Here is an 18,435-nt window from a genome sequence, read left to right as displayed (position 1 = left end):
ACACGCTCGATGGCACAGCTGCCTGTGACCAAAGTGACGAGAGGATAATGGAGATTTTGAATCTCTGCGTACACTTTTGGACACTGGACACTTGTGGATTGTGTGAGGCCCACTGATATCTGAGCGCTATGTGACACGCTCGATGGCACAGCTGCCTGTGACCAAAGTGACGAGAGGATAATGGAGATTTTGAATCTCTGCGTACACTTTTGGACACTGGACACTTGTGGATTGTGTGAGGCCCACTGATATCTGAGCGCTATGTGACACGCTCGATGGCACAGCTGCCTGTGACCAAAGTGACGAGAGGATAATGGAGATTTTGAATCTCTGCGTACACTTTTGGACACTGGACACTTGTGGATTGTGTGAGGCCCACTGATATCTGAGCGCTATGTGACACGCTCGATGGCACAGCTGCCTGTGACCAAAGTGACGAGAGGATAATGGAGATTTTGAATCTCTGCGTACACTTTTGGACACTGGACACTTGTGGATTGTGTGAGGCCCACTGATATCTGAGCGCTATGTGACACGCTCGATGGCACAGCTGCCTGTGACCAAAGTGACGAGAGGATAATGGAGATTTTGAATCTCTGCGCACACTTTTGGACACTGGACACTTGTGGATTGTGTGAGGCCCACTGATATCTGAGCGCTATGTGACACGCTCGATGGCACAGCTGCCTGTGACCAAAGTGACGAGAGGATAATGGAGATTTTGAATCTCTGCGCACACTTTTGGACACTGGACACTTGTGGATTGTGTGAGGCCCACTGATATCTGAGCGCTATGTGACACGCTCGATGGCACAGCTGCCTGTGACCAAAGTGACGAGAGGATAATGGAGATTTTGAATCTCTGCGTACACTTTTGGACACTGGACACTTGTAGATTGTGTGAGGCCCACTGATATCTGAGCGCTATGTGACACGTTCGATGGCACAGCTGCCTGTGACCAAAGTGACGAGAGGATAATGGAGATTTTGAATCTCTGCGTACACTTTTTGACACTGGACACTTGTAGATTGTGTGAGGCCCACTGATATCTGAGCGCTATGTGACACGCTCGATGGCACAGCTGCCTGTGACCAAAGTGACGAGAGGATAATGGAGATTTTGAATCTCTGCGTACACTTTTGGACACTGGACACTTGTGGATTGTGTGAGGCCCACTGATATCTGAGCGCTATGTGACACGCTCGATGGCACAGCTGCCTGTGACCAAAGTGACGAGAGGATAATGGAGATTTTGAATCTCTGCGTACACTTTTGGACACTGGACACTTGTAGATTGTGTGAGGCCCACTGATATCTGAGCGCTATGTGACACGCTCGATGGCACAGCTGCCTGTGACCAAAATGACGAGAGGATAATGGAGATTTTGAATCTCTGCGTACACTTTTGGACACTGGACACTTGTGGATTGTGTGAGGCCCACTGATATCTGAGCGCTATGTGACACGCTCGATGGCACAGCTGCCTGTGACCAAAGTGACGAGAGGATAATGGAGATTTTGAATCTCTGCGTACACTTTTGGACACTGGACACTTGTGGATTGTGTGAAGCCCACTGATATCTGAGCGCTATGTGACACGCTCGATGGCACAGCTGCCTGTGACCAAAGTGACGAGAGGATAATGGAGATTTTGAATCTCTGCGTACACTTTTGGACACTGGACACTTGTGGATTGTGTGAGGCCCACTGATATCTGAGCGCTATGTGACACGCTCGATGGCACAGCTGCCTGTGACCAAAGTGACGAGAGGATAATGGAGATTTTGAATCTCTGCGTACACTTTTGGACACTGGACACTTGTGGATTGTGTGAGGCCCACTGATATCTGAGCGCTATGTGACACGCTCGATGGCACAGCTGCCTGTGACCAAAGTGACGAGAGGATAATGGAGATTTTGAATCTCTGCGTACACTTTTGGACACTGGACACTTGTGGATTGTGTGAGGCCCACTGATATCTGAGCGCTATGTGACACGCTCGATGGCACAGCTGCCTGTGACCAAAGTGACGAGAGGATAATGGAGATTTTGAATCTCTGCGTACACTTTTGGACACTGGACACTTGTGGATTGTGTGAGGCCCACTGATATCTGAGCGCTATGTGACACGCTCGATGGCACAGCTGCCTGTGACCAAAGTGACGAGAGGATAATGGAGATTTTGAATCTCTGCGCACACTTTTGGACACTGGACACTTGTGGATTGTGTGAGGCCCACTGATATCTGAGCGCTATGTGACACGCTCGATGGCACAGCTGCCTGTGACCAAAGTGACGAGAGGATAATGGAGATTTTGAATCTCTGCGTACACTTTTGGACACTGGACACTTGTGGATTGTGTGAGGCCCACTGATATCTGAGCGCTATGTGACACGCTCGATGGCACAGCTGCCTGTGACCAAAGTGACGAGAGGATAATGGAGATTTTCAATCTCTGCGCACACTTTTGGACACTGGACACTTGTGGATTGTGTGAGGCCCACTGATATCTGAGCGCTATGTGACACGCTCGATGGCACAGCTGCCTGTGACCAAAGTGACGAGAGGATAATGGAGATTTTGAATCTCTGCGTACACTTTTGGACACTGGACACTTGTGGATTGTGTGAGGCCCACTGATATCTGAGCGCTATGTGACACGCTCGATGGCACAGCTGCCTGTGACCAAAGTGACGAGAGGATAATGGAGATTTTGAATCTCTGCGCACACTTTTGGACACTGGACACTTGTGGATTGTGTGAGGCCCACTGATATCTGAGCGCTATGTGACACGCTCGATGGCACAGCTGCCTGTGACCAAAGTGACGAGAGGATAATGGAGATTTTGAATCTCTGCGTACACTTTTGGACACTGGACACTTGTGGATTGTGTGAGGCCCACTGATATCTGAGCTCTATGTGACACGCTCGATGGCACAGCTGCCTGTGACCAAAGTGACGAGAGGATAATAGAGATTTTCAATCTCTGCGCACACTTTTGGACACTGGACACTTGTGGATTGTGTGAGGCCCACTGATATCTGAGCGCTATGTGACACGCTCGATGGCACAGCTGCCTGTGACCAAAGTGACGAGAGGATAATGGAGATTTTGAATCTCTGCGTACACTTTTGGACACTGGACACTTGTGGATTGTGTGAGGCCCACTGATATCTGAGCGCTATGTGACACGCTCGATGGCACAGCTGCCTGTGACCAAAGTGACGAGAGGATAATGGAGATTTTGAATCTCTGCGTACAATTTTGGACACTGGACACTTGTGGATTGTGAGAGGCCCACTGATATCTGAGCGCTATGTGACACGCTCGATGGCACAGCTGTGACAAAAGTGACTAGAGGATAAGGGAGATTGGATTGCTTTTAAAAAAGCAGTTTGCAGAGCAGTGGGTAAACAGCAATGCCAGCGTGTCAGGAAGCCTTAAAAGGCAGCCCAACAACCAACACCACTGATACACCACAATATAGCCTCCCCTTGCACTGCACACACAGTGACTTGTGTGTTGTGCAGGCCAAATCGCTAGCAGCAGAAGCAGTTTTTTTGTCTTCTTCCCTGCCTAACGCTCTCCCTACAGAATCAGCAGCAACCTCTCCATATACTAAGATCGGCAGAAGTAAGATGGCGGTCGGCGTGCACGCCCTTTTATACCCCCTGTGACGCCCACCAAAGCAAGCCAATCACTTGCATGCCATTCTGAAAGATGGTGGTGACCCGTGCCTAGGTCATCACGTTGCCCACAGTGTCCGTGGATCCTGATTGGCTGAAAAAGAGCGCAAAACAAACTTTTGAAACGCGACTTTGGCGCGTAAGTCGCCGACCTCGTGGCCGACCTCATCCTAGGGTCGGGTTTCGTTTCATGAAACCCGACTTTTGAATTTTTTCGACCCGTTTCGCTCAACTCTAGTTATCACGTTCGCCTAACACGCGAAAGGTCCCCAGATCGAAACTGGGCAGAAACACGCTGTTACTAGTGTTGAGCATTCCGATACCGCAAGTATCGGGTATCGGCCGATATCAGCGGTATCGGAATTCCGATACTTAATTCCGATACTTTTTTCATATCGGATTCCGGGATCGGAATCGGAATAGGAAGTTCCCATCATGCTATGAGCCTGCTTGCTTTGATTAAGCCAATGGGAATCCTCCGAAGTGTGGGCACATCCTGTTAGGCATGTAGGCATGTTAACTATTGGCATGGCTGTGATTGGCTGCCGAAATGATGTCATGATGCACTATAAAAGCCACCGCAGCCGCCATTTCTGGTCACTCTGCTGTGAATTCAGTTAGGGACAGGCTGCTGTAGAAGACTGTGAGGGACAGTTAGAAATAGCGATTCTAAAAACAATATTGTGCTTTATCCAGGCTACATAAACCACCACTGTAGCTTGCTTTTCCCTAGCAGCGCTGTTTTCACAGCTGTCTGCAAGGGCTGTGTGAGTGCAGCTCACGCTGTGGAGTGGGTCCTGCAGCCACGTCAGGCTGTAGGCCACCCAGTGTGATCACTGCTGCCTCATACATCTTTTATTTTTTGAGCTGCATTTTTTAAATAATTTCAATCTAGTGTGCTTCCATCCGTATCCATATACGTTGGTTGCAAACACTAGTAGTAGACAGCGGAGCCTTTCTGCAGCCTTTCAGTGCTAGTGTCCACTTTGCTGCACTGTTCACGGCTGTCTGAGAGGTCTCTGACTGTGTGTGAGTGCAGCTCACGCTGAGTAGTGTGTCCTGCAGCTACGTCTGGCTGTAGGACGCTCAGCGTGCGTCACTGCCTCACACATATTTTTATTTGAGTGCAGCTCATTTTTTCTTCTATTAGTGTGCATCCATCCGTCTCCATCTACGGTGGTTGCAAACACTATATAGGAGTACACAGCGGAGCCTTTCTGCAGCCTGTCAGTGCCAGTGCCCACTTAGCTGCACTGTTGACGGCTGTCTGAGAGGTCTCTGACTGTGTGTGAGTGCAGCTCACGCTGAGTAGAGTGTCCTGCAGCTACGTCTGGTTGTAGGACGCTCAACGTGCGTCACTGCCTCACACATATTTGTCTCTGAGTGCAGCTCATTTTTTCTTCTCCTATTAGTGTGCATCCATCCGTATCCATCAACATTGGTTGGTTGCAAACACTATATAGGAGTAGATAGAGGAGCCTTTTTTTCTGGCTTGTGCCCTGCCGGCGCAGCCAGATTAGTATTACCCAATTTTTTTGGAGCCTCATCTTTTGCATTGTAGGTTACCTGCCTGCATTGTAATAGCTCCAAAAAGTTGGTGATACTATCAGTTTCAATTCTTTGTTCTCATACTTTGAGTTTGTTTCAAACAAAGAAACCACATAAAAAGTTCACCAAACACTACATTTTGAACTTGTGTAGGCCACATCAGCTCCTATTAAAGTCTAGTCCACACACACACACTTCATAAAATTAGTGTTTCTTGTACCTGTAACCAGCTGTTCAGGAATAAGCACACTAAGGCCCCCCTTTGTCCTTTTTTGCCTATCTTAAGCAGTCTTGCAAGATGAAGAAGGCAGGGAGTAAGGCGCGGGGGCGTGGGCGTGGGCGTGGAGTTTCAGCAGGGAGAGGACGTGGGGATTCTGCAGGGAGAGGACGTGGGGATTCTACAGGTAGAGGACGTGGGGATTCTGGGCCTGCTGCGGGCACCAGTGGATCAGCATCCCCCAGTTTTAGCAGGCAACAGTCCTTTATGCGCAGCTTTGTAGGACCTCAACGTACCCCACTGCTGCGGGAGGAACAAATTGAAGCCGTTGTCGGATGGATGGCAGCTAACGCATCGACTTCAATTACTTCCGCATCCTCTCAGGGTCAGAGCACCGAAGAGCAACCATCTGTCTCTTCACCACCTGCCAAAGTGCCCAGGCAGTCAGAGAGACATGGACAGGAGCCATCACAATCTCTACTTCTGTTCTCGGAATCTGTTGGCTTGGAAAGAGGGGGCCAGCCAAGCAGCATTCCTGAATGTGAAGAAGAGGGAGTATGCAGTGATGCGCAACTTCTTTGTCCCTCTGAATCTGAAGAGGCGAGTGGGCCAGTGCCTATGGTCAGCACACCTCAGTACGCATCAGATGATGACGAGACTCAGTTGCCACTTTCTGGTGCGTACGGTGCTGGCGAGACAACCCCGGAGAAGCAGCTGTTTGAAGAGGGGAGGGAAGATGATGAGGTCCTTGACCCATCATGGCGTGAGCAACAGGAAGGTGGTGGGAGCAGCTCGGAGGAAGAGATTCCCCTACCGGCCAAAACAGGAGGCAGAGGGAGGGGGAAGACTTGGTTGCCTGTACCCTCCACTTTGGCACCCGTTAGGAGCATTCCTCCTTCCAAAGGCAAACCGGGCGCTCACAAGAGTTGCAGTGCGTGGTCCTTTTTTGACACAGTTGCAGATGACATTTGCTTTGTCAAATGCAAGCTGTGTCATCAGAGAGTCAAAAGAGGGAGAAATGTCAGCAACCTCAATACCACAAATATGTGGAAACATGTGCGCACCAAGCACGAGTTGGAGTTGCATAGACACCCTCAAGACGTAGGCCAACGTACAGCACCACCTACCACCTCTTCAGTTCGTGTTGGGCCCTCTTCCTCCAGCTCACACACTGCTGGTTCGGCTTCCTCACAGGATCGCCAAGGAAGAACCTCTGCCACTGTTGTCCGGAGACCCTGTCAGATTCCACCCATAACAGCACGTTCCCATCCATCACAGCCATCGGTAGCACAGGCATGGGATAAAAGGCGCCCTTACTCGGCAAACCATCCCCGAGCACAGTCTCTGAATGCTGGCATTGCCAAACTTCTGGCAGTTGAAATGCTGTCATTCAGGCTGGTGGACACTGACACCTTCCGGGACTTAATGGCATTGGCAGTCCCCCAATACAACGTGCCCAGCCGCTTTTATTTCAGCAGGCGAGCCGTCCCTGCCCTGCAGAAACATGTTGAGGGCAAAATAAAACATGCGCTACTAAACGCCGTTAGTAGCAAGGTCCACCTGACCACCGATGCGTGGACCAGTAACCATGGACAGGGACGATACCTTTCCCTCACTGCCCACTGGGTCAATGTTGTGGAGCCGGGTACGGATCTGGAGAGTGGCGCTGTACGTGTTCTTCCAACGCCACGGATTGCAGGACTCCAGTCTGTACACATAGACTCCTCCTCCTACTCAAGTTCCTCAGAAACAGCAGAGCAGGAGCCTGTTACGACCGATATGAGCACAGCCGTGGCCAAACGTCAACAGGCTGTACTCAAATTAATTTCTTTGGGGAATCGAAGCCACACAGCGCAGGAGCTCTGGAATGCTATCAAGCTGGAGAGCGATGTGTGGTTTGGGCCAGCGAATCTCCAGCCGGGCTTGGTAGTGTGTGACAATGGCCGAAATCTGGTGGCAGCTCTTGGCCTAGGCAACCTCACACACATCCCATGTCTGGCACATGTTCTTAACTTGGTCGTGCAGAGCTTTCTGAGGGACTATCCGGATCTTGATGCACTGTTGCACAAGGTCCGCATAGAGTGCGCTCACTTGCGACGTTCCAGCACGGCAAGATCGCGCCTCGCTGCTCTGCAGCGACGATTTGGCCTTCCAGAACATCGCATCATATGTGACCTACCCACCCGGTGGAATTCAACGTTACATATGTTGGAGCGGTTGTGTGAGCAGCAGGCAGCAGTCATGGAGTACCAGCTGCATCAGGCGCAAACAAGTCGCACTGTGCGCCGTTCACACTTCAGCACCATTGAGTGGGCCTCTATGAAGGACATCTGCCTCGTTTTGCGTGCCTTCGATGAATCCACGCGGATGGCGAGTGCAGATGATGCACTAGTCAGCATGACTGTCCCCCTTATCTGCCTGCTTCAACAAACACTGCAAGCACTAAGGGATGAGGTTTCAGAAGAGGTGGAGGATGAGGAGTCCCAAATGCCATCTGCTTCTGGACAGTCTGCGCTATGTGTTTCCTCACAAAGGCCTAGGCAGGGGACACTTTGTGAGGAGGATGAGGAGGAGTCGATGGAGGAGGAAGACATCTCTCCAGAGGAGGGAGGTACACAAACCTCTACTCAGTATGTACAGCGAGGGTGGGGTGATGCAGAGCAGGCCGAGGTCACGCCTCAAACAGGGGACAGCGGTTCTTTGGCAGTTGGGAGTCTGCAGCACATGGTTGATTTCATGCTGCAGTGCCTGAGAAACGACCGCCGCATCGCCCACATTCTCGTCTCGGCTGATTATTGGGTGTACACCCTCCTAGATCCTCGCTACCGGGACAGCGTACAAAGGCTCATACCAACGTTGAACCGGGAGCGTAAAATGCGGGAGTACGAAGAGTCACTGGTGCAGTCCATAATGTTTTCCATTCCACCCGACAGCATTGTTGCAAGTGCTTTACAAAGCAGCTCTGTGCGTCGAGGCAGTGGAGGAAACTCTGCACAAAGAGGGAGCAGAGGCAGTGCCGCAGCACAAGGCAAGACCACTATGGCCCAAATGTGGCAAAGTTTTGTGTGTCCACCACAATTGTCTACACCATCAGCGACGCCTCGAGTCAGCAGGAGGCAACGCTTCCGTCAGATGGTGTCAGACTACATGTCTTGCCCTGTCGCTGTACTCCCAGATGGCTCTTCCCCCTTCAAGTTTTGGGTCTCTAAGCTGGATACATGGCCAGAGCTTAGCCAGTATGCATTGGAGGTGCTGGCTTGCCCTGCTGCCAGTGTATTATCGGAACGTGTCTTTAGTGCCGCAGGTGGTGTACTAACAGACCGTCGCACGCGACTATCTTCCGATAATGTTGACCGGCTGACTTTTCTGAAAATGAACAAGGCCTGGATCTCCAAAGACTTTGCCATTCCTCTTACAGACTAAATTAGTGGTTGGCAACTGTATCCAGGTCTGCTGGTGTGTTCATTTTTCTACCACCTGAACTATAATCCCTGTGCTTCAACACAGCCAGTTGTCGCTCAGATGTGTCGTCTGCACAGAGAAACACACTAGCTCCTGTGTTACTGGGGTTCAGTAATGCCAGCTGATCCCCTGCTGTGTGGACGGCAGAGTCACCAGCTCCATCAACATTCAAACCACTACTGATTTTTAACCGTGCCCAACTTAGGTCTCTGGCTCCACTGTCTCTACTATTTCCCCTGACCTCCAACCCCGCCATCTACATCTCTGAAGTGGCGTCAGCACAATCTACACTTGTTCCTGTGTTCCTGTGGCTCAGTCCCATCAGTTTATCCCCTGATGTGTGTCCGGCAAGGTCTCCTGCTCTGTCCACATTCCCATAACCAGTAGTGGGAATGAGGACAGAGCTGGCGAGCTTGCCGGACAAACATCAGGGGATCAACTGATGGGACTGAGCACCAGTAACACAGGAACAAGTGTAGATTGTGCTGACGCCACTTCAGAGATGTAGCTGGCGGGGTTGGAGGCCAGGGTAAATAGTAGAGACAGTGGAGCCAGAGGCCTAAGTGGAGCATGGTTAGAATCAGTAGTAGTCCACAACCTCCATAAAAACCGCTGCCCATTGGCCTCTGCATGCGGCATGCGTAATCCTGGGCACCAACAGCGTCAGGTGGTGTTCAGAAGTGTCGTCTCCACAGAGCCAAACACATTCGTTCAAGTGTTAGTGGGGTTCAGCACTGCCAGCTGTTCCCCTGCTGTGGAGATGGCAAGTCTCCTGCTGCCTTCACCTGCCAAAATCCAGTAGGCCCCAGCCTGCTCCTCGCCTAATCCTGGGTTCCAACAGCGTCAGTTGGTGTTCAGAAGTGTCGTCTCCACAGAACCAAACACATTCGTTCAAGTGTTAGTGGGGTTCAGCACTGCCAGCTGTTCCCCTGCTGTGGAGATGGCAAGTCTCCTGCTGCATTCACCTGCCAAAATCCAGTAGGCCCCAGCCTGCTCCTCGCCTAATCCTGGGCTCCAACAGCGTCAGTTGGTGTTCAGAAGTGTCGTCTCCACAGAACCAAACACATTCGTTCAAGTGTTAGTGGGGTTCAGCACTGCCAGCTGTTCCCCTGCTGTGGAGATGGCAAGTCTCCTGCTGCCTTCACCTGCCAAAATCCAGTAGGCCCCAGCCTGCTCCTCGCCTAATCCTGGGCTCCAACAGCGTCAGTTGGTGTTCAGAAGTGTCGTCTCCACAGAGCCAAACACATTCGTTCAAGTGTTAGTGGGGTTCAGCACTGCCAGCTGTTCCCCTGCTGTGGAGATGGCAAGTCTCCTGCTGCCTTCACCTGCCAAAATCCAGTAGGCCCCAGCCTGCTCCTCGCCTAATCCTGGGCTCCAACAGCGTCAGTTGGTGTTCAGAAGTGTCGTCTCCACAGAACCAAACACATTCGTTCAAGTGTTAGTGGGGTTCAGCACTGCCAGCTGTTCCCCTGCTGTGGAGATGGCAAGTCTCCTGCTGCCTTCACCTGCCAAAATCCAGTAGGCCCCAGCCTGCTCCTCGCCTAATCCTGGGCTCCAACAGCGTCAGTTGGTGTTCAGAAGTGTCGTCTCCACAGAGCCAAACACATTCGTTCGAGTGTTAGTGGGTTTCAGCACTGCCAGCTGTTCCCCTGCTGTGGAGATGGCAAGTCTCCTGCTGCCTTCACCTGCCAAAAACAACAGGCCCCAGCCTGCTCCTCGCCTAATCCTGGGCTCCAACAGCGTCAGTTGGTGTTCAGAAGTGTCGTCTCCACAGAACCAAACACATTCGTTCAAGTGTTAGTGGGGTTCAGCACTGCCAGCTGTTCCCCTGCTGTGGAGATGGCAAGTCTCCTGCTGCATTCACCTGCCAAAATCCAGTAGGCCCCAGCCTGCTCCTCGCCTAATCCTGGGCTCCAACAGCGTCAGTTGGTGTTCAGAAGTGTCGTCTCCACAGAACCAAACACATTCGTTCAAGTGTTAGTGGGGTTCAGCACTGCCAGCTGTTCCCCTGCTGTGGAGATGGCAAGTCTCCTGCTGCCTTCACCTGCCAAAATCCAGTAGGCCCCAGCCTGCTCCTCGCCTAATCCTGGGCTCCAACAGCGTCAGTTGGTGTTCAGAAGTGTCGTCTCCACAGAACCAAACACAATCGTTCAAGTGTTAGTGGGGTTCAGCACTGCCAGCTGTTCCCCTGCTGTGGAGATGGCAAGTCTCCTGCTGCCTTCACCTGCCAAAATCCAGTAGGCCCCAGCCTGCTCCTCGCCTAATCCTGGGCTCCAACAGCGTCAGTTGGTGTTCAGAAGTGTCGTCTCCACAGAGCCAAACACATTCGTTCGAGTGTTAGTGGGTTTCAGCACTGCCAGCTGTTCCCCTGCTGTGGAGATGGCAAGTCTCCTGCTGCCTTCACCTGCCAAAAACAACAGGCCCCAGCCTGCTCCTCGCCTAATCCTGGGCTCCAACAGCGTCAGTTGGTGTTCAGAAGTGTCGTCTCCACAGAACCAAACACATTCGTTCAAGTGTTAGTGGGGTTCAGCACTGCCAGCTGTTCCCCTGCTGTGGAGATGGCAAGTCTCCTGCTGCCTTCACCTGCCAAAATCCAGTAGGCCCCAGCCTGCTCCTCCCCTAATCCTGGGCTCCAACAGCGTCAGTTGGTGTTCAGAAGTGTCGTCTCCACAGAACCAAACACATTCGTTCAAGTGTTAGTGGGGTTCAGCACTGCCAGCTGTTCCCCTGCTGTGGAGATGGCAAGTCTCCTGCTGCCTTCACCTGCCAAAATCCAGTAGGCCCCAGCCTGCTCCTCGCCTAATCCTGGGCTCCAACAGCGTCAGTTGGTGTTCAGAAGTGTCGTCTCCACAGAACCAAACACATTCGTTCAAGTGTTAGTGGGGTTCAGCACTGCGAGCTGTTCCCCTGCTGTGGAGATGGCAGTCTCTCCTGCTGTCTCCGCATTACAAAGACAGTAGGCCTCTGCCTACACCCTCCTATTTCCTGGGCTTCAACACAGCCAGTTGTAGTTCGGAAGTGCCGTCCACACGGAAAGAGATACTTGCTCCCGTGTCTCAGTGGGGTTCAGTAACGTCAGCTGATCCCCTGCTGTGTGGATGGCAGTCTCTCCTGCTGTAAACTCATTCAAAATACAGTAGGCCTCTGCCTACACCCTCCTATTTCCTGGGCTTCAACACAGCCAGTTGTAGTTCGGAAGTGCCGTCCACACGGAAAGAGACACTTGCTCCCGTGTCTCAGTGGGGTTCAGTAACGTCAGCTGATCCCCTGCTGTGTGGATGGCAGTCTCTCCTGCTGTCACCTCATTCAAAATTCAGTAGGCCTCTGCCTACACCCTCCTATTTCCTGGGCTTCAACACAGCCAGTTGTAGTTCGGAAGTGCCGTCCACACGGAAAGAGACACTTGCTCCCGTGTCTCAGTGGGGTTCAGTAACGTCAGCTGATCCCCTGCTGTGTGGATGGCAGTCTCTCCTGCTGTCACCTCATTCAAAATTCAGTAGGCCTCTGCCTACACCCTCCTATTTCCTGGGCTTCAACACAGCCAGTTGTAGTTCGGAAGTGCCGTCCACACGGAAAGAGACACTTGCTCCCGTGTCTCAGTGGGGTTCAGTAACGTCAGCTGATCCCCTGCTGTGTGGATGGCAGTCTCTCCTGCTGTCACCTCATTCAAAATTCAGTAGGCCTCTGCCTACACCCTCCTATTTCCTGGGCTTCAACACAGCCAGTTGTAGTTCGGAAGTGCCGTCCACACGGAAAGAGACACTTGCTCCCGTGTCTCAGTGGGGTTCAGTAACGTCAGCTGATCCCCTGCTGTGTGGATGGCAGTCTCTCCTGCTGTCACCTCATTCAAAATTCAGTAGGCCTCTGCCTACACCCTCCTATTTCCTGGGCTTCAACACAGCCAGTTGTAGTTCGGAAGTGCCGTCCACACGGAAAGAGATACTTGCTCCCGTGTCTCAGTGGGGTTCAGTAACGTCAGCTGATCCCCTGCTGTGTGGATGGCAGTCTCTCCTGCTGTCACCTCATTCAAAATTCAGTAGGCCTCTGCCTACACCCTCCTATTTCCTGGGCTTCAACACAGCCAGTTGTAGTTCGGAAGTGCCGTCCACACGGAAAGAGATACTTGCTCCCGTGTCTCAGTGGGGTTCAGTAACGTCAGCTGATCCCCTGCTGTGTGGATGGCAGTCTCTCCTGCTGTCACCTCATTCAAAATTCAGTAGGCCTCTGCCTACACCCTCCTATTTCCTGGGCTTCAACACAGCCAGTTGTAGTTCGGAAGTGCCGTCCACACGGAAAGAGATACTTGCTCCCGTGTCTCAGTGGGGTTCAGTAACGTCAGCTGATCCCCTGCTGTGTGGATGGCAGTCTCTCCTGCTGTAAACTCATTCAAAATACAGTAGGCCTCTGCCTACACCCTCCTATTTCCTGGGCTTCAACACAGCCAGTTGTAGTTCGGAAGTGCCGTCCACACGGAAAGAGACACTTGCTCCCGTGTCTCAGTGGGGTTCAGTAACGTCAGCTGATCCCCTGCTGTGTGGATGGCAGTCTCTCCTGCTGTCACCTCATTCAAAATTCAGTAGGCCTCTGCCTACACCCTCCTATTTCCTGGGCTTCAACACAGCCAGTTGTAGTTCGGAAGTGCCGTCCACACGGAAAGAGATACTTGCTCCCGTGTCTCAGTGGGGTTCAGTAACGTCAGCTGATCCCCTGCTGTGTGGATGGCAGTCTCTCCTGCTGTAAACTCATTCCAAATACAGTAGGCCTCTGCCTACACCCTCCTATTTCCTGGGCTTCAACACAGCCAGTTGTAGTTCGGAAGTGCCGTCCACACGGAAAGAGACACTTGCTCCCGTGTCTCAGTGGGGTTCAGTAACGTCAGCTGATCCCCTGCTGTGTGGATGGCAGTCTCTCCTGCTGTCACCTCATTCAAAATTCAGTAGGCCTCTGCCTACACCCTCCTATTTCCTGGGCTTCAACACAGCCAGTTGTAGTTCGGAAGTGCCGTCCACACGGAAAGAGATACTTGCTCCCGTGTCTCAGTGGGGTTCAGTAACGTCAGCTGATCCCCTGCTGTGTGGATGGCAGTCTCTCCTGCTGTAAACTCATTCAAAATACAGTAGGCCTCTGCCTACACCCTCCTATTTCCTGGGCTTCAACACAGCCAGTTGTAGTTCGGAAGTGCCGTCCACACGGAAAGAGATACTTGCTCCCGTGTCTCAGTGGGGTTCAGTAACGTCAGCTGATCCCCTGCTTTGTGGATGGCATTCTCTCCTGCTGTAAACTCATTCAAAATACAGTAGGCCTCTGCCTACACCCTCCTATTTCCTGGGCTTCAACACAGCCAGTTGTAGTTCGGAAGTGCCGTCCACACGGAAAGAGATACTTGCTCCCGTGTCTCAGTGGGGTTCAGTAACGTCAGCTGATCCCCTGCTTTGTGGATGGCAGTCTCTCCTGCTGTAAACTCATTCAAAATACAGTAGGCCTCTGCCTACACCCTCCTATTTCCTGGGCTTCAACACAGCCAGTTGTAGTTCGGAAGTGCCGTCCACACGGAAAGAGATACTTGCTCCCGTGTCTCAGTGGGGTTCAGTAATGTCAGCTGATCCCCTGCTGTGTGGATGGCAAAGTCTCCTGCTGCCTACACAGTCGTACCACTACTGATTTTTAACCGTGCTCCAATTAGGCCTGTGGCTCCACTGTCTCTCGTATTTCCCCTGTCCTCCAACCCTGCCAGTTACAGCTCCGAAGTGGCGTCTGCACAATCCACACTTGTTCCTGTGTTACAGGTGTTCAGTCCGATCAGTTAATCCCCTGATGTGTGTCCGGCAATGTCGCCTGCTCTGTCCACATTCCCATTATCGGAATGTGGACAGAGCAGGCGACATTGCCGGACACACATCAGGGGATTAACTGACCGGACTGAACACCTGTAACACAGGAACAAGTGTGGATTGTGCAGACGCCACTTCGGAGCTGTAACTGGCGGGGTTGGAGGACAGGGGAAATACGAAAATCAGTGAATCCACAGGCCTAAGTGGAGCTTGGTTCAAATTAGTAGTCTACAACCGATCTTAAAATTTCTTCAATGCAGCCTAAGCCTGCTCCGTGCTTGTCCCTGGGCTTCAACACAGCCAGTTGTTGCTCGGAAGTGCCGTCTTCACAGAGTAAAACACTAGCTCCTGTGTTTGTGGGGTTCAGTAACGTCAGCTGTTCCCCTGCTGTTTTGATGGCAATCTGTCCTGCTGCCTCCCAATTGACAGCACATCAGGCCTCAGCCTGCTAAGTGCTTGTCCTGGGCTCCAACATCGCCAGTTGCTGCTCATAACTGACTTTGGCACGGGTACTCCCTCCTGCCCAGCTTGGTTCCAGCCCTGCCTGCTGTTTCCGGGAAGTGTCAATGTCAGTTTGCCACCCCAAGTTGCCATGTCGTGTTGCGGTTGGGTTAGCCGAGGCTAGGGTGCCAGCAGTTTAGGTGCTTCCTATGTGGACTGCGGGTTCTGGTAAGAAAGGTTTGTTCCATAGTGCCAGTAGGACAAGCACCCCCTGTAGGACTGTGTGATTCGGTAACTGCGGCCAGCTTGCGGCATGCCAACTTTGCTTTTCAGGGGTAACTTCTGATACCCCTCCGGGTTCCAGCACCGTCAGCTGGTTCTCATCAGAGCCTTTGGCCTAGGTGCCTCCATCTCGGTATCCGAGTTCCAGCAACGTCTGCTGGTCCTTGGTAGTGCTTTGTAGCACAGGTACCTCCTGCTTAGTAACCGGGTTCCAGCACCGTCAGCTGGTCCTCGGTTGTGCCATTGGCTCTTATTCCTTCTGCTGCCCCTCCGGGTGCCAGCACTGTCAGCTGGTCCTCGCTATTTCCATTTGCTCTTGCAGCTTATGCTACCCCTCCGGGTTCCAGCACCGTCAGCTGGTTCTCGTCAGAGCCTTTGGCCTAGGTGCCTCCATCTCGGTATCCGAGTTCCGGCAACGTCTGCTGGTCCTTGGTAGTGCTTTGTAGCACAGGTACCTCCTGCTTAGTAACCGGGTTCCAGCACCGTCAGCTGGTCCTCGGTTGTGCCATTGGCTCTTATTCCTTCTGCTGCCCCTCCGGGTGCCAGCACTGTCAGCTGGTCCTCGCTATTTCCATTTGCTCTTGCAGCTTATGCTACCCCTCCGGGTTCCAGCACCGTCAGCTGGTTCTCGTCAGAGCCTTTGGCCTAGGTGCCTCCATCTCGGTATCCGAGTTCCGGCAACGTCTGCTGGTCCTTGGTAGTGCTTTGTAGCACAGGTACCTCCTGCTTAGTAACCGGGTTCCAGCACCGTCAGCTGGTCCTCGGTAGTGCCATTGGCTCTTGTTCCTTCTGCTGCCCCTCCGGGTGCCAGTACCGTCAGCTGGTTCAAGAGGACAAAGAACAGGAAGACAACCACCAAGATGCAGAACAACAAGAGAGAGAAGACAAAGAAGCATAAAAAAAACAAAGCAGAAGAACATTAAGCATAAGACTAATACTCTGAGCAAATGATATTATCTTATTTATAAGCAGAAGAAGACTAAGCAGTGTATGGGGGTGAGTCCGTTCCTCCTCGTGGTGCCCCTGGAAAAGGCCTGCTTCTGCAGGCCAAACTGAACGCGGACAAATCCTGTTGTAAATCTTTTGTGACAGGCAGAACGGAAGGTGTAAACTTCTAACTTTTCTAGATAACAACTACAGGAATGCCTGACACAAACAAGAATACAAGAATATGATGAAGAAGAATAGGAAGAAGATGAAGAAGCTGAATATGTAGAATAATAATTGTTGAATAAGAAGAATATGAAGAATGTAAGAAAAGGAAGAAGAAGAAGAAGAAGAAGAAGAAGAAGAAGAAGAAGAAGAAGAAGAAGAAGAAGAAGAATGTAAAAAAAGGAAGTAGAAGAAGAAGAAGAAGAATGTAAAAAAAGGAATAAGAAGAAGAATGTAAAAAAAGGAAGTAGAAGAAGAAGAAGAAGAATGTAAAAAAAGGAAGTAGAAGAAGAAGAAGAAGAATGTAAAAAAAGGAAGTAGAAGAAGAAGACATACATGTCTGGCAAAATATAAATGAGGCTAACATAGTCAATATCTTTGTAACTCCTAACATCTTTAAAAAAAAAAGTTTAATTCCTGCTATTCCATTTGATTGGGCTAAACCTCTATGGCTTTAATGTCTCCTCCACCTCCCACAATACATTCTACATTATTCTTAGTTGTTTTTCTTCATGTAGAATTAACCTACAAGGAAAGAAAGGGTTTTTTTTAATTCCGATATTTTGGCCCCATTGACTTGCATTGGTTCCCGGTATCGGAATCGGCGATACCGATACTTTTTTTTAAGATCGGCCGATCCATTCCGATCCGATATTTTCAAGTATCGGCTGGTATCGCTCAACTCTAGCTGTTACCCTTTGGTATCCAAGCTTTTGACTTTCAGTTCTTGATCTCGATTGCTTGTTGTCACCACAGTAAGCACTTGCATCCGGTTTCTGTAGTGTAGCGGTTATCACGTTCGCCTCACACGCGAAAGGTCCCCAGTTCGAAACTGGGCAGAAACACAGCTTTTTCTCTTGGAAAACGATCTTTTTGACTTTCAGTGCTTGTTCTTTATTGCTTGCCATGACCACAGCATTTTTTGTTTGTTTGAATCGGTTGGTTTCTGTAGTGTAGCAGTTATCACATTCGCTTTACACGTGAAATGTCCTCAGTTCGAAACTGGGCAGTAACACAGCGTTCCTCTTGCAAACTAGCGCTTTTGACAATGAGTGCTTGATCTTTAATGCTTGCCATGACCACAGTAAACACTCTTGTCTGGTTACTGTAGTGTAGTGATTGTCCTGTTTGCCATCCTCCTGAAAGTTCCCTGTTTTGATCCCGGGCAGAAAAATGTGGCTTTTCTTTATTTTGATCACAAACGTATTTTGTTGGCTTAATTAGCCTTAGTTAGCATATTCTATTGCTGGTTTAATGAGCATTAATTTTACCAATGTGATTATTTCTACCCATTTTTGCTTTTGGCAAGCATGTGTGTTTTTGACAGTGTCTAAGTGTTCCTAATTCAAGTAACACCTGATAGGATCAAGGTGCGAAAGCAGGCATCTAGGTGCTTTTTCTTTTTGGCTTTTGGACAAAGGCATGAGAATGTTTTGTGGAGCATGGTTTTGTTTCCCTGTTTGTTCTCTTTCTCCAATAGCCTGACAAATGAAAGGTTCCTGTGTTGCAAAATGCACTTTGTCCTGTCTTCAGACATAGAGGAAGACCTCTTGACTTTGGCTGGCTGTTTTTTTCTTTTTCAAGTTCATTTCAGCATGTTTAAACATCTTTAGCTTTGCATGGAGTTCCTGAAGTGTAGTGGTTGTCACATTCACCTCACACGCGAACGGTCCCCAGTTCGAAACTGGATAGAAGCATGACATTAGGCGTTGATATTAAAGCTTTTGACGTTGAGTCTTTGTTCTCGATAGCTCGTCATGACCACAGTAAACTTCCGCCGCCGGTTTCTGTAGTGTAGTGGTTATCACGTTC

General features: G+C 50.7%; 1 non-coding gene across 1 annotated transcript; it reads left to right on the top strand.

Annotated features, from left to right (window-relative positions):
* Positions 1 to 17,395: 17,395 nt before the first annotated feature.
* On the top strand, positions 17,396 to 17,468 carry TRNAV-CAC (transfer RNA valine (anticodon CAC)). The gene has a single exon. It is a non-coding gene; the product is annotated as a tRNA-Val (tRNA).
* Positions 17,469 to 18,435: the final 967 nt, after the last annotated feature.

Source organism: Dendrobates tinctorius, unplaced genomic scaffold, assembly GCF_039654945.1.
Source record: "Dendrobates tinctorius isolate UK_male_01 unplaced genomic scaffold, ASM3965494v1 ptg000332l, whole genome shotgun sequence".
In the NCBI taxonomy this organism is placed as follows: Eukaryota; Metazoa; Chordata; class Amphibia; order Anura; family Dendrobatidae; genus Dendrobates; species Dendrobates tinctorius.
Note: the sequence above shows the minus strand (reverse complement) of the source record. Positions and strands in the feature narration are given on the sequence as shown.